Raw genomic sequence first — 23,076 nt, 5'->3', positions numbered from 1 at the left:
TTAAACCCGCAGCGTTGTAGAGCGGATGCGGCGAGGTGGTAAAGTTTGTCTTTAAACAGCTTGCGGCTGAACTCTAAAAAGTGTGATGCAAAATAGTACGATGTAGGTTCAAACAGACAGGAATGCTGCATCTGGCTCGGGTGATCTATTTTGCACCCCAGACACTCTTCTTTGAGCTTGACATTGATGATGTGCTGTAGTACCACAGTGACCACGCCTTTAATGACGTTGTAGCCGAGGTCCGTGAAGAATCCGTCTGTGATATCGATCGGAGTATCGCCCACTTCCATTAGGGACCCGGACGATTCTGCAGGATCGTGTATGTGTATGTGGTGTACCGCGTTGTCATCGCGAGCGTCAGGAACGGTGTGGAGAGAATAGTCGATGATGTTTTCTGAAGCGTAGTCTTGAGACATTGTTGCGGGAGAGGCTCTGTCTACTGATTTTATAATGGCTATAGTAAATGGGTGGGGACGGTCCGACGGCCCACTGGCTGCGCGCGCACTTCTCGGGGTGGAACAGCTGCACTTTAACTCTGGAATACCCATCGCGCAAATCGCACCAATTGATCATTCTGTTGATGTTGGAAAAAAGGGTCTCCAGGGCATAAAGGTCAGCCCATTTGAACAAAAATTGCATCTCGTACATCTCGTGATGTTCGTTGTGCAGGATAGCCCCGGTGCGATCGCGAAGCTTTGTGTTGTCTTTGCAGAAGAAAAAGTAAACGCAGTCATGGTGTTTCTTTTTAGAATGATCGCCGACCACACGGTAACGACCGTTGGGCGTTACCGAGTCCCACTCTGCGATGTACAAAGGTTCTTCGCGACTGTCGTTTAAATCCTTCTAGACGTAGTTGTAAAACAACGTCCAGTCCTTGTCAGGGAACGCCACGCAGGTGTCTTGTCCAGGTACGTATTCGCCTTTTTTGTCAGCGCTGTAGAGGGTTACAACTCGAGACCTATCAAAAAACGCTACAGTAAAATAAATCCATATATGGTGTGCATATAGTGTGGGATGTCCCCTACAGAAACCCACCATCATTTTTTTCTACTTATTAGAAATTATGTTTCTATAGGCTTTCAAACTTGAAAAATGTGTATTTCTCCAAAATGATACAGTAAAATGAATTCATATTTGGTATGCATATAGTGTGGCATGCCTACTACTGAAATGGACCATCAGTTTTTTCTACTTATTGGAAACAATGTTTCTATAGACTTTCAAAGTTAAAATATGTGCATTTCTCCAAAATGCTACAGTAAAATAAATTCATATATGCTGTGCATATAGTGTGGGATGTCCCCTATAGAAATCCATCATCAATTTTTTCTATTTATTAGAAATAATGTTTCTATAGGCTTTCAAAGTTGAAAAATATGTATTTCTCCAAAATGATAAAGTAAATTAAGTCCATATTTGCTATGCATATAGTGTGCAATCCCCTCTACTGAAATCCACCATCAGTTTTTTCTACTTATTAGAAATAATGTTTCTATAGTCGTATGAAGTGGAAAAATGTGTATTTCTCCAAAATGCTACATTAAAATAAATCCATATATGGTGTGCATATAGTGTGGCATGTCCCTTATAGAAACCAACCATCAATTTTTTCAACTTATTAGAAATAATTTTTCTTTAGTCCTACACACCTACACAAGCTGCCTTTCAGTATGGTCACGCAGAAGCGCATCCTGACGATCATCAGGTGTCAGGACTGGTTCATGGCAATCGACCTGAAGGATGCGTACTTTCATGTCTCGATCCTCCCTCGACATCGGCCGTTTCTACGGTTCGCGTTCGAGGGACGGGCATTCAGTACAAGGTCCTCCCCTTTGGTCTGTCCCTGTCTCCACGGGTCTTTATGAAGGTCGTGGAAGCCGCCCTCCTTCCCCTCAGGGAACGAGGTGTGTGGGTACTAAACTATCTCGACGACTGGCTCTTCTCGGCTCACTCGCGAGATCTGTTGTGTACACACAGGGACCTGGTGCTCCGGCACCTAGATCGGTTGGGGCTACAGGTCAAATGGGAAAAGAGCAAGCTCTCCCCCATGCAGAGCATCTCCTTTCTCGGTATGGAACTCGACTCTGTTTCCATGACAGCGCGGCTGACTACAGAGCGCGCCCAGTCAGTGTTACACTGCCTGAGGTACTTCAGGCAGCCAGCGGTCCCCCTGAAACAATTTCAGAGTCTCCTGGGGCACATGACATCCTCGGCGGGGGTGGTCCCCCTAGGGTTGATGCAAATGCGACCGCTCCAACACTGGCTACAGAGTCGGGTTCCCTGGAGAGCGTGGCACACCGGCAGCAGGCGTATGGTCATCACGCCCCTCTGCCGGTGCTCCCTGACCCCCTGGTCGTCTATGGCCTTCCTAGGGCAGGTATCAAGGCACGTCGTAGTGACGACGGATGCCTCCCTACAGGACTGGGGTGCCGTGTGCAATGGGCACGCAGTGTCGGGGCGGTGGACGGGCCCCCGCCTGCATTGGCATATCAACTGCCTAGAGTTGTGGGCTGTGCTACTTGCACTGAAGAGATTCCTACCTCTCGTGCAGGGCAAGCACGTGCAGGTCAGGTCAGACAGCACAGCTGCCGTGGCGGATATCAACCACCAGGGTGGCATTCGCTCACGGCAGCTAACACAACTCGCCCGACGCCTCCTCCTCTGGAGTCAGCAGGTGATCAGCTCCCTGCGAGCCATACACATCCTGGGCGACCTGAACCAGACAGCAGACTTGCTTTCTCGTCAGTGGACGCCTCACGGAGAGTGGCGACTCCACCCCCACGCGGTTAAGCTCATATTGGAGCAGTTCGGCCAGGCGCAGGTGGACCTGTTTGCCTCCCCGGACTCCACCCATTGTCCGCTTTGGTACTCCCTGACCGACGGTCCCCTCGGCACGGATGCCCTCGTGCACAGCTGGCCGTGGGACAAGCGGAAGTATGCCTTCCCCCCAGTGAGCCTCATTGCACAGACCCTGTGCAAGGTCAGGGAAGAGGAGCATCAAGTGTTACTAGTTGCGCCTTACTGGCCCAACCGGACTTGGTTCTCAGAGCTTATGCTTCTGACAACAACTCCCCCCTGGCCGATGGGCGCCTCGGCACTGGCTCAGGGCGCCTCTCTGGCAGACATTTGCAGAGCTGCGGGTTGGGCTACGTCCAATACCTTCGCGAGGTTCTACAACCTCTGCGTAGAACCGGTGTCAGCCCGTGTCCTGCAGGGCAACAGGAAGGACCAGCAACCGCTAGGGCGTACGCCTGCTAAAGCCCTTCCCCCACCGGGGGGAGCAGCGGCTATTCCACCTAACTTCTTTCCCCTCGGGTAAAGAATAGGCATTCCATCCATCACTAAGCACCCTTCCAGGGGGCAGGCTGGGCAGAGCAGCCCTGCCCCCTTAGGCCGGGGAACAGTTGAGTTATATACCACATAGCTCTAACCGGACCTAGTGCTCCAGACGTGGTAACCCCCCCTCCGTGGGCTGTTCCGTCTGATGTATCCTCATGAATGGTTGGATGCTTAATGCTCGAGCACGCCGAATGAGCACGCCGGCTTCCCTCTTATACCCGGACATCCGGGGAGGAGTCCGGCATGCAAATTTCATTCGCCAATTTTCATTGGCCTTTTCTAAATACTCAGAAGATGATATGTTCTCAAGACAAACCCCAATCTGTCGGTTCGACACAGCGTCTCGTTCCCTCCATCAGCGAACTGAGGTAAAATCCGTAACCGAGACGTTTTCTTCTATTAGTGATGAAAAGTAGGCGGATCTAGAAGTTTTTAAGGCTTTCCTGTATTTTCTAATACTATCCTTTCATACTGTACGAAATACGTCTAATTTAGTTTTCTTAAAGTTGCGCTCCATTTTTCGGGCCGCTTTCTTTAGAGTCTGAGTGTGTTCATTATACCACGGTGTGGGGCTGCCATTTTTAATCTTCTTTAAACGTAGAGGAGCAACTGTGTCTAGCGTTACCGAGAAGGTGGAATAAAAATTTTCAGTGGTAATGTCAAGATCTTCAACGTTATTTCTCATGCTAGCGATTTGAGACAATTCGGGCAGATTATCTAGAAACGCATCTTTGGTAGTTGAAGTTATTGTTCTACCATATTTGTAACAATGAGTTTTATTTGCAGCCGTAGGCCAGTGAAGTAAGCATAATACCAGATAATGATCCGAAATGTCTTCACTCTGCTGAAGGATTTTAACATCATCCACATTTATACCGTAAAACAGTATTAAATCTAAAGTATGATTACGAAGATAAGTGGGTCCTGACACATGTTGACTAATGCCCATGGAGTTAAGAGTGTCTTTGAAAGCCATTCCTAAGGCATTTGTAGCATTATCTACATTGATGTTAAAGTCACCAACGACAAGGAGTCTATCTGCGGCCAGTACTAGTTCTGATAAGAACCCACCAAATTCTTTAATAAAACCTGTGTGGTGCCCTGGAGGCCTACATACAATAGCTAGAATAAATTTTAAAAGTGTTTTATCCTTAGTATTAGGTGTTGAAACATGAAGAACCATGACTTCAAAAGAATTATATTTAGAGTTCGACTTCTCGGAAATGCTAAAAGAGTTATTGTAAAGTGCTGCGACACCTCCCCCTCTGCCTTTTAGACGAGGCTGATGTTTATAATAATAATCTTGGGGGACAGATTCATTTAAAGTAATATAATCATCTGGTTTTAGCCATGTTTCTGTCAAACAGAGCATGTCTATTTTATGATCTGTTATCATATCATTAACAAAAAGTGCTTTATTAGAGAGAGATCTAATATTTGCAATCCGAGTCGTAACAGTTGATTATCTGTATTTTGTTCATGTTTAGATTGTTTAACGTTTATTAAATTACTTTCAATAGGTTTACGCATTATTTTATGTTTGCTAATCCGGGGGACAGACACAGTCTCTATTTTGTGATGTTTGGGAGAACGGATTATTACATGTTGTGTATTCTGCGACAAGAGACGGCAAGCAGACAGTTGGTTAAGCCATTCTGTCTGCTCCCTGACCTGGGCCCCAGCGAGTCAAGCTTTAGCATTAGCATCATTAAGACTTTTTGCCATATTTCTAGACAGGATGGAAGCCCCAGCCCAGGAGGGATGGAGACCATCTCGTTTCAACAGGTCAGGTCTGCCCTCAAAACTCTTCCAGTTGTTTATAAAAACTTTATCATTCTGCAGGCACCACTCAGACAACCAGCCATTTAGTGATGATAATCTGCTATAAATCTCATCACCACGATAAGCAGTGAGGGGGCCAGAGAATATTACAGTGTCTGACATTGTGCTTGCGAGCTCACACACCTCTTTAATTTTATCTTTTGTGATCTCCGATTGACGGAGTCGAACATCATTTGTGCCGACGTGAATAACAATCTTACTGAATTTACGATTAGCCTTAGCCAGCACAATTAAATTTGACTTGATGTCAGTCGCTCTGGCTCCCGGTAAACATTGGAATATGGTGGCTGGTGCCTCTATGTCAACGTTCCGAACAATAGACTCAACGATAACTAGGGCACTTTCAGCAGGTTTCTCAGTCGGTGCGTCACTGAGCGGGGCAAACCTGTTCGAGACTGTAATCGGAATGGTCTAGTGATGTTTTGTCCTGCGACTACGCCGTCTCACAGTCACAAAGTTTCCCAGCTGTGGGGGATTTTCAACCGGAACCGAGCTGTGTGTCCAAAGTGTTTTCTATGGTCCATACACTCTTACTATCCTCAGATAACGATCGGATGCGAGACTCTAATTCTAAGATCTTCTCTCTCAGCCTAACTATTTCCCTGCAGTTATCGCATATAAAACCCTCGCAGCTGACAGAGAAGGCTAAGCTAAACATATGACATGAGGTGCAAGTAACAATAATAGGAATAGAAGCCATAACTCACCGGGTTTGAAGTGCAATTCCAACTTACCAAGGTTGCTCGATGAATCGTAGTATACTCGCTTAAAAAGAGAAACAGTTAGCGCACAAGACAAACCAGAGGCAAGATGATATTCCACAGTGTAAACAGAAAGCAAGCTAACACGCTATTGCTATGCTAGTGGCGTTAAGTTAATTATCACTTTTGGTTTAGAATCTTCAAGTAAATAACAAAAGCAGGGTTATTGAGATATCAGGATAAGTTAGCAACGACAATGATAAGTAACGATAATAAAATAAACTAATATTAGAGCGAAGTGTGGGGATACAAACAAACCGCCGGCAGCGGTGCAGACAGGAACCGGATGCAGACAGGTGAGAGACTTTCAGTTTCAGGAGTGCCATGTTGAGCATTGAAGACAAATTCTACAACAGAATTTCTAATGGAAACATTGATATTCATGATAATGACCTGATAGCTGAAATGAGGAAGACAAACGACTAAGTCGAAAAATCAATGAAGTCTTACTTTGGTGAGGACAAAGACATTCTGTGTCAAGGGCGAGGAAGATTTGAAACCTGAATTAAAGATCTACATAATGATCTGGTGAAGGAAACAAAAAGAAAATTGAATAAAACAATTGAGCAGAAGAAAGCAAGGGAGAACCTGGACAAGAAAATAACAGAGGATGAAAATGCACAAATTCACTCAGAGCAAGGAAAGTGCAGTGAGTCTAAAAAGTAAAGGAGCAGATTAACGTGTTCTGAAAAAGCAATTTGACATATTGTGGAGTAAATGGGCCACTGAAATGACAGAAGATATTCCTCCACTGAAAGACTTTGATTTATGGGATGATGTCACAAAGGTATTATCTGAAAACCATGAAGTAACTTTTGTGAATCAGAGACTTAATCTGCAAGACTTCAAACAGATAGTCCAAAGAGGTGATTATGATGACTACATTGTGCAGTAAAACTACACAAACTGTATCACGTCAAAACAACATACTTAATGCGAAATATAATGACTCAGTGAGGCAACTGATTCATAATGTTATGCAGGAAACTTAGAAAATAATGGAAAAATGACCAGTCAGAAGACACGGCTACAATGTCAGTTACATTCAGGAAATAACAGACAGTGTTAAAAAGTCAGTAGAGCAAAATCAATCAGAGAACCAAACATATAAATTAAAAAGGGAGTTTATCACAGATCTCTGTCTCTATCTGTGTGACATTGCATGTAAAAAATTCTTAAACTCCGCAAGAAATTCAGAGAATCAAATTATCTTAAGAAGCAGAAAACCCAATACTACAACTTCTTCATGAATTACTCCAGAGGAGCAACAAACACAATTCAATTCAATTCAATTCAATTCAATTTGATTTATATAGCGCTTTTCACAATGTGCATTGTTCCAAAGCAGCTTTAAAGGAGCAAATAAGAAAAACACAGAAAGGTAAAACACAGCACAGTGCATGGTGTTTATAGACCAAGCAAGATCATTCAAATAAATAATATCTAATAAATAAATGAATAAATAAATGCAGTCTCCCAGTGAGCAAGCCAACACTGCACTGCTGTGCACTGCTACACAACCATATTGATTGATTCCATCTGCAGTAAACTTGAACCGTGCATCCTACAAGAAGTTTACAACAAAACGGCTATTGATTTAGCACCACAGATGAGGTCTGACATACGAGCATTATGGGAGAACAGATCAAATCTGGAGAAACACATTCTGAAATCCCTCGCAGAAAAAGAGGACTTTGATAAGTACATGCAAACAACACTTCAAACAATTCATAAAAAATGAAGTGGATAAATAGTTCACCGAACAAAGTGAGATGATTCTAAACATTTTCAAAGGAAATCTAAAACAGAAAGAGCAGATTGTGAGTAATGCTGTGCATGTAGTGACAGTGGAGGTCAAAAACAAGAGAGGAGATGAAAACATGTGGTTCAGAAGTTTCACCAAACACTCACAAATGAGCTGAAATTCACACGAGAGTCTTGTGTTGATCTCACAGAAATGAAAGACTTAGATTTTCTTGAAAATCATTTGAGTAAAAGTCTGAATGAAATGATGACAAAGCTACAGAACAGTTTTACAAGCATGAATGTCATTAAAATGGAAAAGTGCAGGATGAAACCAGATGAGATTTTGATCGATCACTTCTGTCAGTGCTGTTGGGTTCAGTGTCCCTTCTGTAAAGCCATCTGAGAACCATCCTGGAGATCACAGTGTTCCTTTCCATCGTAGTACTGGACTGAATGGGCGGTTTTACAAAGAAAAAACAAACTTGGCAAATTGTTTCTGCACAACAGAAGTAGCAAATGATAATTGGTTCTGGAAGTGGGTTGTGTGCAGATTCCAGAAACATCTAGAAAAGCACTATAGTAAAACATTCAAGGCACATTGTGAGATTCCAGATGAATGGAGACAATACCAGAGGTGGACGAAGTACACAACTTCCTTACTTGAGTGAAAGTACAGATACTACTGGTCAAATATTACTCCACTACAAGTAAAAGTTGTAAAGACAGATTCTTACTTGAGTAAAAGTACAGAAGTACGTGCTTTTAAAAGTACTCAAGTATTAAAAGTAAATTTCCTTTATGTCAGTTGTGCATTGTTTTATTGTCGTATACCTTGTGCCTCTGAAGCACCCTACTGAATACACCGAGTAGCTCACAGAATCAGTGGTATTAAAGGAGTAGTTCACTTCAAAATTTGCCCCCATTGACTTTCCATAGTAGTTTTTATTCCTACTATGGAAAGTCAATGGGGGCAAATTTTGCAGTGAGCAACTCCTTTAAGAGCTTTATATGTTTAGCACACATATGTTTAGTTTAGATATAATCCTGTATGATCATTTAGCCTAATTATCCTCATTAGCCCCCTAGGCCTATATGTATTTATGAGCAGTGTTCTTTTATTTTGTATATTCCCTTTACCAGTTTTAGCAGCAATTTACCAGTAAGTAGTAAGGTTCTTGTAAATAGTAAAGTGTAGAAGCCATGTGTTTGTTGGACTTATTACCATAATTTAACTACAAACATAAACTATAGCTAGTATAATAATGAATATAATGAAACTATGGTATGTTTAGTTGCTGTGGTTTTACTAAAGATTATTAATTGGAGTATCGTTCCTATATTTAGAAAATGGTAAATTTGTGGATACTGTGGTTTTAATGCAAATACCATCCCTGCTGAAAAAAAACAATGCATTTTTTAATTAGAATGAGATTTTTAAATTAAATTCCTCTTTGTAGTGTGTTTTGGGTTTTATCCCAATAGGATTTACCATCCCAGCAATAGAATCCATCACATACAAGTAGACAACAAGTATCCATAGTACAATTCCCATTTATAACCATTAAATCCATTACATTTTATGTTGTATTTTGGGCAGGGTTCTATTGTTTTTATTTCAACAGGAATACTTCAACTATAGTTACTTCAGTAAAAACATCATTCATTTTCCAAATCGCTTTAAATGATACAGCAGCAGATCAGAGGTTAACACGCACGCGTAGCTCAAGGTGTATGTGATGCTTATTTACCGTTTAGCCGTTATGCCGATCATTTTCATGACAATGTTTCAACGATCTTTGACTGATCGTAACCCACAGATGATTACACCACACTTTAACATGTGCCTTTTTCCTCTTTTAATGTTCTATTTGCCTTTTCAGAGCGCTATCAACGATGTAGCAGCGCCGTCGTTTACATTAGTTTAGCGGGGAAGATCCCAGAGTTGCCAGATTTGCGTTAAAAAAATCTGCCAAATGGCCATTCAAAGCTTGCCGGAAAACCGCGAGCTTAGAAAAACTGAAATACTTGGCAACAGTAAAAGGTCCTGGCAGATCGCAAGCCAGATAAATTGTGCACACAGGAAACCCCGCTGCATAGAAACCATTTTCTACTTTTGGACCTTTTTATAAATGTAGTGGAGTAAAAAGTATGATATTTGTCTTTCAAATGTAGTCAAGTTAAAGTACAAGTACTCAGAAAAAATAATACTCAAGTAAAGTACAGATACTCAAAAAGTGTACTTAAGTACAGTACTCAGGCAAATTTACTTCGTTACTGTCCACCTCTGGACAATACACAAAAGAGGACGCTATTGAGATTTTGGATAAATACATCTAGCAAAGAATTTAAAAAGTGACTACTTGAATGTGTTTTAATGTGTGAACGTATGAATCAGCAAAAAGTTAACTAAAGAAAGACAAAACACAATAAATGCAACGGGACATGTTTACTGATTAATTCCATAGTTCGATATGAAACATTGAAAAAAAATATGTATTTCAACCATTTTGTATACTCCTGTTAACTAACTAACTAATGAATACAGTCTCAGTACAACCACATGAAACATTTGTTTTAATAAAGACATCTTTTGCTTCAATTTAAAAAGGATGCAATTTTTTATTAGATATATTTTTCATCTTACATATACAAATAAATCTTATTTAAATTCTTAATAAATTTTGTTCTTAATAAAAACATGTTCTGTTTCATTTTATTCAAATGTTTGTGTAGTGTTAAAAGAACTGAAACAATAAAATATTCTGGATCAGCGTTGGAGCAGCGTTGTTTACATCTTCCGAAGTGATCTACATCTTCCAACTGCTCAGTGGGGCAAGACTAGAACAATAAAAGGCCTCATGTTTATCCAGGCCATGACTGCCAACTGACAATCCATTTTGTTGTTTCCTAAATTATATTATACCCTAAAAGCATCATGTCTGTGAAAACCCAGCTAAAGTCATTTTTGGTGATTTGCTGTTCCCTTTCTGTCGGTCTCTCGATGTTGTGTCGAACCGACAGATGGGGTTCGTCCCTGAGAACCAATCGCTTCCGACTACTTAGAAAAGGCCAATGAAAATTGGCGAATGAAATTTGCTTGCCGGACTCCGCCCCCGGAAATCCGGGTATAAAAGGGAGACGGCGTGCTTCATTCATTCACCTTTTGTTCTTCGGAGCCTTCGCTTATGAAGATCAACTCTCGCTACTACTTAGCAACTCCAGATTGCCGGTTCTACGACGTGGTGCAGCGGACGGTCCCTTCCTGCGGCGACTTCCCCTGGGCGTCTCGGCGGTTTCAGAGGTGTTCGAGCTAGCAGACGGTGCCACACCGTCTGCATTCTAAAAGAGCAAATTTCTCCACCGCGGCATGTCCCGCTGTTCTCGTGGGTGCAACACACTCATCGAGGAGGGGGACGGACACAAGGTCTGCTTCCAGTACGCTGGGGCAGCCCTTGTGGATACGTCCTGCCTGCACTGTGGGCGGTTGACGATTCAGACGTTGCGTCACGGGTGGCTGTGTTCCCACAGGGCTCAGCCACCACTTCTTCTGCTTTCCGTTCCGTGACGGCAGGACTACGGCCCTGCCGCCTGCTACGGCGAGCAGCGAGGGTGATATGAGCATTACTGTGAGCGCTAATCCGTCAGCCACTGGCTCGCGGACCGTTCGCACCTCGTCTTGCTCGTCTGACCGTTCCCCATGAGATGGTCCCACCGTCTTGTTCCTCAATCACATATCGGACACGGTACGTGATGATGAGATGTCTGTTGCAGCATCGGAGGGTGACTTACTGGCATCCGACTCTGACGATTCCTTGAAGCTCCCTCCCTCGGGGGGTCGAGATCAGGAAGAAGCGGACGTCGAAATGTCAGCCATGCTTTCCCGGGCTGCCGGCGTTGGGTTGCAGTGCCTGCACTGCCTCTCCCAATGCTCGCGGCTGGATACATGGTACCTCGGGTTTGAGAGCGGCTCCATGCCATACTCGCCCCAGTGCCGTGTTTCCCCGGAAGTGCATGAGGAACTTAGTACGACCTGGAACGCCCCCTTCGGCACGTACACGTCAACTAGTTCCATCACCCTTTCTTCCCTCAATGGTGGGGCAGCTAGAGGATACGTCGAGTCCTCCTGGGGCTCGACCTAGACTCCCATCCAAAGCACGTAGGCTTTCGGCATCCAGGATGTCGAGAGCTTACTCTGCTGCAGGCCAAGCTGTCCCCTCTCCACGCTATGGCCATCCTGCAGGCCAAGGTGTTCAGAGAGCTCTACGAGGGTAAGACCGACCCAGCGCTTATGCAGGAACTCCGCGCCGTCACCGACCTCGCTCTACGGGCGACCAACGTGACCGCGCGGGCCCTGGGTTGGGCGATGTCCACACATGTGGTCCAGGAGAGACACCTCTGGCCAAACCTTGCACAGATGGGTTGCGAGAAAGTCCGCTTTCTCGACGCACCCATCTCGCAAGGGGGGGCTGTTTGGTGATACTGCCGAGCCACAGTTCTCGACAGTAAAAGGAGCAGACAGAGGATATCAATCATATCCTCCCCCGCCGCGACTCGGCCGCCCCCTGGCCGCCGAGATCCCGTGCACCCTCTGCTTCCCAGCAGCCCTGGTCCTCTTCGACATTCCGGTTCCGGTGCCCGCACTCGGCGACCCCCCGGGAGACATCGAAGAGGAGACCACCACCCCATCAGCAGCCGCGGCGGAAGCCTTAGCGGCCCTCATGGAAAGACCCGAGGGAGATCGAGAACACCTTTTGGGCCCAACCCCAGCCATTCCATTCCGATGCGCTCTCTCGTCAGTTGACGCCTCGCGGAGAGTGGCGACTCCACCCCCGCGCAGTCCAGCTCATTTGGGTGCAGTTCGGGCAGGCCCAGGTAGACCTGTTCGCCTCCCTCGAAACCACCCATTGCCCGCTTTGTACTCTCTGACCGAGGGTCCCTTCGGCACGGAGGCCCTAGCGCATAGCTGGCCGCGGGACAAGCGGAAGTACGCCTTCCCCCCAGTGAGCCTCATTGCACAGACCCTGTGCAAGGTCAGGGAAGAGGAACAGCAAGTGTTACTCGTTGCGCCACACTGGCCCAACCGGACTTGGTTCTCAGAGCTAATGGTCTTGACAACAGCTCCCCCCTGGCAGATTCCCCTGATGAAGGACCTGCTTTCCCAGGGGAAGGGCACGTTATGGCATCCCAGGCCAGACCTCTGGAACCTCCATGTCTGGCCTCTGGACGGGACGAGGAGATCCTGAGTGGTCTGCCCCCAGTGGTGGTAGATACCATTTCTCAGGCAAGGGCACCAGCCACTAGGCGACTGTACGCCTACAAGTGGCACCTCTTCTTGACCTGGTGTGCTTCTCGAGGAGAAGACCCACGGAGTTGTGCGATCGGGTCCGTGCTGTCCTTCCTACAAGAGAGACTCGAGACTAACCTCTCCCCCTCCACACTGAAAGTGTATGTAGCCACCATTGCTGCTCATCACAACTCAGTTGCTGGGAAGTCTCTAGGGCAGCACGAGCTGGTCATTAGCTTCCTAAGGGGCGCTAGGAGGCGGAATCCACCTCGTCCGCGCTCCATACCCTCTTGGAACCTGGATGTAGCCCTGACAGGTCTCACCAGGCCCCCCTTCGAGCCCCTAGGGGATGTCGCTCTTCCTCATCTCAAGATGAAGATGGTTCTCCTTATGGCGCTTGCCTCCATCAAGAGGGTAGGGGACCTACAGGCATTCTCCTTGTCCCCTGACTGCCTAGAGTTCGCACCCAGAGATTCTCACGTTATCCTGAGACCTCGGCCCGGCTACGAGCCCAAGGTTCCCACTGCTTCTTTTCGGGACCAGGTGGTGAACTTACAGGCACTCCCCACTGGGGAGGAAGACCCAACCCCATCCGTGTTGTGTCCAGTACGCGCGCTGCGCCTTTACTTAGACCGCACACAGAGCTTCAGGAGCTAGGGTCAGCTCTTTGTCTGTTCGGAGGTCAGCAGAAGGGGAGAGCTGTCTCCAAGCAGAGGTTGGCCCACTGGATTGTGTACGCTGTCAAGGCAGTTTACCAATCCCTAAATCGCCCGTGGGCACTGGCACGTGGCGCCTCTCTCACAGACATATGCAGAGGGTTGGGCTACACCCAACACCTTCGCGAGGTTCTACTACCTCCGCGTAGAGCCGGTGTCAGCCCGCGTCCTGCATGGCAACATGTAGGACCGGCAACTGGTAGGGTGTACGCCTATACTGGTTCTTTTCCCCCTCTCTCGAGTGGGTCAGTTTACTCTTCAGCTGCACTTTCTTCCCATGAGTTCTCCCCCTTCGGTGAGACCATGTTGGTATCTCCAGTAGACTCCTCCCTGCGGTAGGAAGTGGTCTCTGTAGCGCATCCCCCACTTGAGGAAGTAGTGCTTACCCAGTGGCCTTACGGTTCCGGGCGGCTTCTCGCTGTTAGAGAAACAAGGCCGCCACCTGTGAGGCTGAAGGTAGGGGCCTTCCCACCTTTCAAGAAAGCTCTGGGACCCCCTACCTACCCACTGGTAGGTTACAATTTTGCGGTAGCGCTCACGTCTGACACGCCCAGGCCAGTCACCGTCGCTTCGTTGAGATTGTGACAGGGCACAGTGTTTTGGCGTTTTCCATTGGAACCCCATCTGTCGGTTCGACACAACGTCGAGAGACCGACAGAAAGGGAACGTCTCGGTTACGTTTGTAACCTCGGTTCCCTGATGGAGGGAACGAGACGTTGTGTCCTGCATCAGTCGTGAGAGGTCTCAGGCTCCTCAGAACAAAGGTGAATGAATGAAGCACGCCGTCTCCTTTTATACCCGGATTTCCGGGGGCGGAGTCCGGCATGCAAATTTCAATCGCCAATTTTCATTGGCCTTTTCTAAGTAGTCGGAAGCGATTGGTTTTCAGGCACGAACCCCATCTGTCGGTTCGACACAACGTCTCGTTCCCTCCATCAGGCAACCGAGGTTACAAACGTAACCGAGACGTTTTATACATAAGAATCACCCTATACACTTTCAATCAATGCATTTGACATAAAAAAAAGAGTACCTGTCAATGTCAAAATTCTGTGGCAAGAATGGCTTATATTTTCAAAAACTCAGACAAGCAAAAGTGCATACATCTGCTCAGACCCTGACGTGGCACTAAACACTTTTTGGCAGCAAAGACTGTTTTCATTAATATGAACGTTGCTGTGGATTTGCATACCTACTCAAATCTGTGCATACACTCGTTTTATAAATGAGGCTCGAGTCTAGGGCTCATGTAATTATGTGTCATTTTTTTATATAATGACAAGCACAGAGATGAAAAAAAAGTTTTATCAGGAAACGATGAAAAGCCATAAAGCATAAAAATAAGCTAGGACATAAACAGACTACACAACCTGAGGACAGGGAAGAGGACATTAACTGATGACACATACACTATGTGGACAAAAGTGTTGGGCCGCTCCCTTCTAATGAACAGGTTTGACTACTTAGTCATTTCACGAGCAGTGCTGCAGTTTGGGAAGGGCCCTTTTATAGTCAAAAATAACAATGCCCCTGGACACAAAGCAAGGTACAAAAGATATTATTGTTTCAGTCTAATGTGGAATAACTTGACTGGTCTGTATAAAGCCCAGGCCTGAACCAAACTGAACACCTTTGAGCTAAAAAATGTACAATTATATAAAAGTTATTATTATATGTTATAGTCTTAAAGGTCCAGTGTGTAATTTTAGGGATGATCTATTGATAGAAACGCAATATAATATACATGGCTATACTATCAGAGGTGTTAAAGAGCTTACATAATGAAGCGTTATGTCTTTATTACCTTAGAATTTAGCTATTTCTATCTACATACACTGCGGGTCCCCTTGCATGTAATTCGCCATGTTCTGTCAGCCGTCGTAGTGTTTTGAAAGGGAGGGGTGGAGTGAGCGGTTGGTTGCAATTCGCAACCTTGCCGCTAGATTTCACTGACTGGACCTTTAATATTTGTTTTAATTGTAATTATAAACATGTTTATTATAAGGGGGTGTTCTTTTGTTCATATAGTGCACAAACACACATACCAAAAACAAATAACAATATAGACATCAACAAATATATCGTCCCAGTCAAACCTTTTTGGCACAAATGGAACCTCAAGTTTCAGGAACCTTTAACATGCTAATGAATAAACATACGGTAGTTATTTACTCACACTCTGTTCAAAGGGCATATGACTTTTTGTTTTTTTTGCAGGAGAAAGGTTAAAGAACTGTACACTATAGCTCAAGTTGTAAAGTTTACAAAAGGTGGAAGATTCTTTAAATTTGTCAAATGAACCAAACACATTGGTTGAATAACCTTAGGGTGAAAAAAAGTGTGAATTAAAATGAAAACGTTTAGGTAAGCTACTCTTTTACTAACTGAGTGAGTGGTGTGAGTGATGGGCTACTGATGTGGCAAAATCAAAGAAAAGAATTAAAACTATTAAGTGATAGTTCACCCAAAAATGAAAATTCTTTCATCATTTACTCACCCTTTTGTCATTTTAAACCTTTTTGCCTTTCTATATTCCACAGTACACAAAAGAAGATATTTTGAAGAAAGTTGGTAACCGAACAGCACAGGCCCCCATTCACTTCTATTGTATGGACCCAAAACCATGCAAGTGAATAGGGGCCAGTTAACAACATTCTTCAAAATGTCTTCTTTTGTGTTCAGTGGAAGAAACCAAGTCATACAGGTTTGAAATAACAATAGGGTGAGTAAATGATGACAGAATCTTTATTTTTGGGTGAACTTTCACTTTGAATGCACCTGAGCATTCCCGTAGCCATGAGTTTTGGTTTCCTAAAAGTCATGTGACTTGAAAATGACTATGGAAATTGAAACAGTTTGCATGCCAGCTGCCTCTCTGTTTGCTGCTGCTTTAGACCAGTTCAAAGAATTATTAGTCTAGATTAGTTAGATATTGTACATTCAGTACCTATTAATTTATTAGGCTGTTCTACTTGAATGGATTCCAGTGCCAAGTTCAACAGGTGATTTCCATTATTTTTATTTAATCTTTAGGAAATAATTGCAGTGTTTAAATTGGGATGATTTAAAACGTGTCAGTGTTATGTCAATTAATGAATGAACAGTGAGAATAATGTCATCACATGTCTGTCTTGTATTTTCACATGCATGTAATGAATCACATGCTGGTGCAATATTGTAGATATTATATTATGTATAATAATGAGAATATTCTTATTATAGAGCTGATTGTGAAAAAATCTGTGTAATGTACGAGCCATTAATATCTCATAACTATCTCTTTTCCTGAAACACAAATGTCTTTTTAATGTCTGCATTTGCACATTTAATGCTTTAATTGGAAATAAAAAGTGTGATTATAAAACAATTAATATGAAATATGAAAACATCAATAAATATTAAAAATTAAAGACATACAAAAACATAAATCACTCAATAAGTACATTATGGAATTAATGAATTCTTAAATAAATAGGTGAATTTCAAAATGTATTTGAAAATGTGATATAAATTGAACTATGAATACAGTGTTAGTCATTTAAAAACCGATTCCATTTACCATTTGCACTTCCATTTACCTGCTGCTTTTCCTTTCCAGTTTGCCTCTCTATTTAGCATTTCTGTGACACTTTGGGACCTTGCCCTGTAAAACAAGGTTAAACAATGAAAATTAGCTATGGCGAGATAGTTCTCCGATTGGCTGGTTCCTTGTATGTCATGTCAGAAAAGGAATGTAAAAGGTTCAAGATTCAAGGTCTGAAGCATTATTTTATTATTATTTATTTCTGAATTTACACATTCAGAAAACCTGCCATGGGGGTTTAATAATTCACTTGTTTTTTTTATTACAAATCCTGACAACTCATATGCATTGAACATAAAAAGTTATTTTTATTTATCTTGAATAAATTGTTTTGGTTGATAATCGATCTTAAAAATCTTGCATCAATTGTTTAGGATGATAATCGATCTTAAAACTAAACATCAAATGAATAATGATTTGAGAAAGTATTATAACATATTTTAAAGTATATAAACATAAAATTACAGTGCGTCCCAATACTTATGCACTATTACAGTGGTTTTTAAATCCTGTTCCGGGGACCCACTGCTTTGAAAATTATGTATGTCTCCCTTAACTGGTACGCTTACTTCAGTTCATGATCATCTCTCCCTTAATGAGCTGGGCTGCGTTTCCCGATTACGTTGTCTCTTAGCGTGCTACGAAGACTCTAAAGGTACACCTTAACTACAGGTATACGTTTTCTAGGCTTGTTTCCCGAACTATTCCCTAGGAGGTTACTGTCCTACGTGCCACGTTAACAGGTGTTGTCCATGGCGGTGGTGCTGAATTAATGGTATCGATTGCTCGACAATCAATTATTCAGTCTATACAGTGAATTTATATCAAAGGTTCTCAAACTTTGGGTCATAAGGACGATCACGCAAAGACATTTGCTGTTGCGGTGCATTAAAAAAGTTTATACCACAGGGCTGTTGAATGCTTCAATCTGATTGGTTGACAAATGTTCGATGGGTTTGCATTAACTTTCAGTTAAATGCACACCTATGAAGGTGTTCCAGGTCTACTGACTGCATTACAGGTCCATATCACTTCGCCAAGTTTAAACAACAGAAAGGTTATAGTGTAGCCTACAGGACAACAGCACACAGCACCCTGCTCTTAATCTGACGTTTATAATGTCAAACTTTACTGTTAATGGAAACGTGTGCAGTTTCGTTTCAATAAACAAAGCATTTCAAAAACAAGAAATACATACACTGAAATCGAATAAATAAAATGACTAAATAGGTAGAAAAACAAAATGCGTTAATGAACACTGATAGCATACTGGTTTGTTTTCCTCTTCATGCTGCTTACAACTGATAACAAATATATTTTGATAGACCTACTCTTTCACAACCTTTTTTTTTTACTGCTGAAGATAGAAACAATACGATGAATAAATAATTTGTTATCACTGGCTTTTCTGTCACACTACCCAGCAAGCAATTTCAAGTCTAAAAGACATCTAATAGCCGTCCAAACACAGCCCAGACGTCTAGTCTAAAACAAGGCAAAATTTGGGCTGTCAGTGAAAATCTAATGGCCTCATCACACAACAAAGGGGGCACAGAAACCGAATCTGAAGTGGTATGCATGTGTATTTACACAGACCGTTAATGCAGCTCTAAAGCGGCATAAATGAATTTACACAGGAATTAAAATTATGCAAAATAATGTTGAACATAACCACAAAAGTACCGTTCGAACAATATGCTAATAAAATAATGCCTTAAATTAAACGATATAAATAAATGAAAAATACTGACACTAATAATAACAATGCATACTTTAGGATAAAAGCAATATTAGGCTATAAATGCAACATTTTAAACGAATTTCCTAGCTAACAAACACACTTTGAAATTTGTTATTATCGGGCACCTCACCGCATATTGAAAGACGCAAAAGTTGTTTTAAAGAGCTAGAAAGTCACTGTCGACCAGGTAAATGAACAGTTCCGGTGTTACAGTAAATGTTACCAGATCGTTATCGTGGATGAAATATTGTTCTGAATGAGATGCTTTTGGATATATAATGTCCGACAAACCTAATATTTGAAGCCGTTTGAGACGTGGTAACACAGGTCTGCATGTGATCCACGTAGATCTGACACGTGCCAGCAGGCAATTCAGCCGGCCTTCCAGCCGGTGACTCAGCCGGCCTTCCAGCCGGTAACTCAGCCGGCACCCCAGCTGGCAGTCCGCCCGGCCCCTAGCCGTGTCCGGCCGGCAGCCAAGCCTGCCCCGGCCCCTACCAAGCCCCCCGGGGCTCCACGCTCCAGAGCGCCGCCCCAGGCCAAAACTTCCCCATCCAGCCCCCCTTTGGACTGCCCCCTACAGACTTTGTTGTTTCCCCACCCCCCCTACTATGTTTGTTATTTTTATTATCCGATCCCAACCCATTTTTGATTCTTTCCTGTTTGCCCTTGATTCTGTTTTCCATGTTTTGTTTGATTTTGTCACTGTCCCAGTCTGTCTTGTCTCGTTAGTCTGCCCCTTGGTGAACACCTGGGGGGGGGGCTCTGTCATGATTCTGCCTCATTGGTCATGGTTCCCTTTCTGTCGGTCTCTCGACGTTGGGTCGAACCGACACATGGAGTTCGCTCTTGAGAACCTATCAACTTCTGACTAGTTTCGAAAAGGCCAATGAAATTGGCGAATGAAATTTGCATGCCGGACTCCGCCCCCGGATATCCGAGTATAAAAGGGAGACGGCGTGCTGCATTCATTCACCTTTTGTTCTTCAGAGCCTTCACACTGATCGACTTCGAGACTTCAAACTCTACGCCGAATTACTGCTGGAATCTTACGACGTGGTGCAGCGGACTTTCCCTTCCTGCAGCGACTTCCCCTGGGCGTCTCGGCAGTTCCAGGAGTGTTTGTGTTTTTTTCTCTAAAAGAGCAAATTTCTCCAGAGTGGCATGTCCTGCTGTTCTCATGGATGCAACACACTCATCGAGGAGGAGGACGGACACGATGTCTGCTTCCAGTACGCTGGGGCAAACGTTGTGGATATGTCCTGCCCGCACTGCGGGCGGTTGACGATTCAGACGTTGCGTCACTGGTGGCTGTGTTCCCACGGGACTCAGCCACCACCACGTCTGCTCCCCGTTCCGTGACGGCAGGACTACGGCAAGCAGCGAGGGTGATATGAGGATTACTGTGAGCGTTAAGCCTTCAGCCACTGGCTCACGGACCGTTCGCACCTCGTCTCGCTCGTCTGACCGTTCCCCAGGAGATGGTCCCACCATCTTGTTCCTCAACCACGTATTCGTAAACGGTGCGTGATAATGATGAGATGTCCCTTGCAGCATCGGGGGGTGACGTACTGCCATCCGACTCCGGTGATTCCTCGGAGCTCCCATGCTTTCCCGGGCTGCCGTGAGCGTTGGGTTGCAGTGCCCGCACTGCCTCTCCCGGCGCTCGCGGCTGGATACATGGTGCCTCAGGCTTGAGTGCGGCTCCAAGCTGCACCAGCCCCCAGTGCCGTGTTTACCGGAAGTGCATGAGGAACTTAGTTAGACCTGGAACGCCCCCTTTCGGCGCATCCACGTCAAACAAGTTCTGTCACCCTCTCTTCCCTCGAGGGTGAGGCAGCTAGAGGATACATTGATATCCCCCAGGTGGAGTGTGCCTCCGCAGTGCACTCGTGCCCGCAGGCGGCGGCCACCTGGGGGGCTCGACGTAGACTCCCGTCCATAGCATGTAGGGTCTTGGCATCTCTGGTGTCGAGAGCTTACATTGCTGCGGGTCAAGCTGCCTCCTCTCTCCACGCTATGGCTCCTGCCAGGCCAAGGCTTTGAGAGAGCTCCACGAGGGTAAGACCGACCCAGCGCTTATGCAGGAACTCGCCGCCACCGACCTCGCTCTACAGGTGACCAAGGTGACCGCGCGGGTCCTGGATCGGGTGATGTCCACACTTGTGGTCCATGAGAGACACCTCTGGCCGAACCTTACACAGATGAGTAACGCCGAGAAGGTCTGTTTTCTCGACGCACCCATCTCACAAGGGGGGGGTTGTTTGGTGATACTGTCGAGCCGCAGTTCTCGGCAGTAAAGAAGAAGACAGAGGATATCAAGCATATCCTCGGCCGCCCTCGGCCGTTGAGTCCCGTGCACCATCTGCCTCCCAGCAGCCCTGATCCTCTTTGACGCCCTCCGGCTCCGGTGCCCCCCCACTCAGGTGGCCCCCCAGAAGAGACATCGAAGAGGAGACCATCGCCACGTCAGCAACCGCATGGAAAGCAGAAGCGGCCCGCATGGGAAGACTCCAGGGAGATCGAGAATAACAGCGGGCCCGACCCCAGCAATTCCATCGCTGGGTGGTCGATCCGGGACGGTTCCTGCCCCGTCCCAACAGCCCACTCTCTTCAGAGTTTCCTCTCTCTCTGGGTGTTGATCACAGCCGCTCTCACCTTCTACACAACGGTGTTCGGCAACTTGATGTTGAGTCACGGCGAAACCCAATGTCGAGGATAATCAGCAGCCCTCAGCACTCTCAATCGACAGTGCGTTGTGCTACATCATCGCCAGGCAGGTAAGCAGCAGAGCCGATCTCCTCCCCGGGGGCTCCCCACGGCAAGGGATCCGCACTGCTCGCCATCGAACCACCCCCGGGAGGTCAATTAAGCAGATCGTACCCCTAGCCCCTGTCTCGGTCCCTGGGAGCCTGACTAGAGCCCCCAAACCGTCACGGTGGCTACGGGATGCGATCCGTCTCGGCTACGCGATCCAACTCGCCAGACGCCGACTCAAGTTCAGAGCATCCTCTCAACCTCAGTCAGAGGCTAGGATGCTCCCGTGCTTCGGGCCAGGGTCACCACCCCTCTGGCAAGCGATCGTGCTCGTCCCTCTAGTCGAGATGTTCAACGGGTTTTGCAGCCCATACTTCATCGTCCCCAAAAAGGGGATCTGCGTACCCTGTACAGGCACCTACTCAAGCTGCCGTTCAGCATGCTCACGCAGAAGCGCATCCTGGCGTCTACCAGATGTCAAGATTGGTTCATGGCAATTGACCTGAAGGACGCTCACTTTCATGTCTCGCTTTCGAGGGCGGGCATGTCAGTACAGAGTCCTCCCTTTCGGTCTCTCCCTCGGGGAGAGAGGTGTGTGGGTACTAAACCATCTCGACGACTGGCTCATCTGGGCACACTCGCGATATCTGTTGTGTACACACAGGGACCTAGTGCTCCGGCACCTAGATCGGTTGGGACCACAGGTCAACCGAGAAAAGAGCAAGCTCTCCCCTGTGTAGAGCATCCTCTTTCTCGGTATGGAACTTGACTCTGTCTCCATGACAGCTTGACTAACTCAGTGCGCGCTCAGTCAGTGTTGAACTGCCTGAAACACTTCAGGCAGTCAGCGGTCCTCCTGAAACAATTTCAGAGGCTCCTGGGCACATGGCATCCTCGGTGGTGGTGGTCCCCCTCGGGTTGATGCATATGCGACCGCTTCAACACTGGCTACAGAGTCGGGTTCCCTGGAGAGTGTGGAACACCGGCAGCAGGCGTATGGCCATCACGCCTCTCTGCCGACGCACCCTAACCCCCTGGTCTTCAATGACCTTTTTGGCGGACAGAGTCCCCCTAGGGTAGGTCTCAAGGCACGTCGTGGGACGACGGATGCCTCCCTGCAGGGTTGGGGTGCCGTGTGCAACGGGCACGCAGTGTCGGGGCATTGGACGGGCCCCCGCCTGCGTTGGCATATCAACTTCCTAGAGTTGTTGGCTGTGCTACTTGCACTGAAGAGGCTGCAGCCTCTCGTGCAAGTCAAGCACGTGCTGGTCCGGTCGGACAGCACAACTGCCGTGGCATATATCAAT

General features: G+C 45.7%; 1 pseudogene; it reads left to right on the top strand.

Moving 5' to 3' along the window:
- Window positions 1-450: 450 nt before the first annotated feature.
- The window catches only part of LOC130560275 (interferon-induced very large GTPase 1-like), a 22,939-nt pseudogene continuing 313 nt past the window's right edge, over window positions 451-23,076 (top strand).

The sequence above is a fragment of the Triplophysa rosa genome, linkage group LG10 (genome assembly GCF_024868665.1).
Source record: "Triplophysa rosa linkage group LG10, Trosa_1v2, whole genome shotgun sequence".
In the NCBI taxonomy this organism is placed as follows: domain Eukaryota; kingdom Metazoa; phylum Chordata; class Actinopteri; order Cypriniformes; family Nemacheilidae; genus Triplophysa; species Triplophysa rosa.
This window is presented reverse-complemented; position numbering and strand designations above follow the sequence as displayed.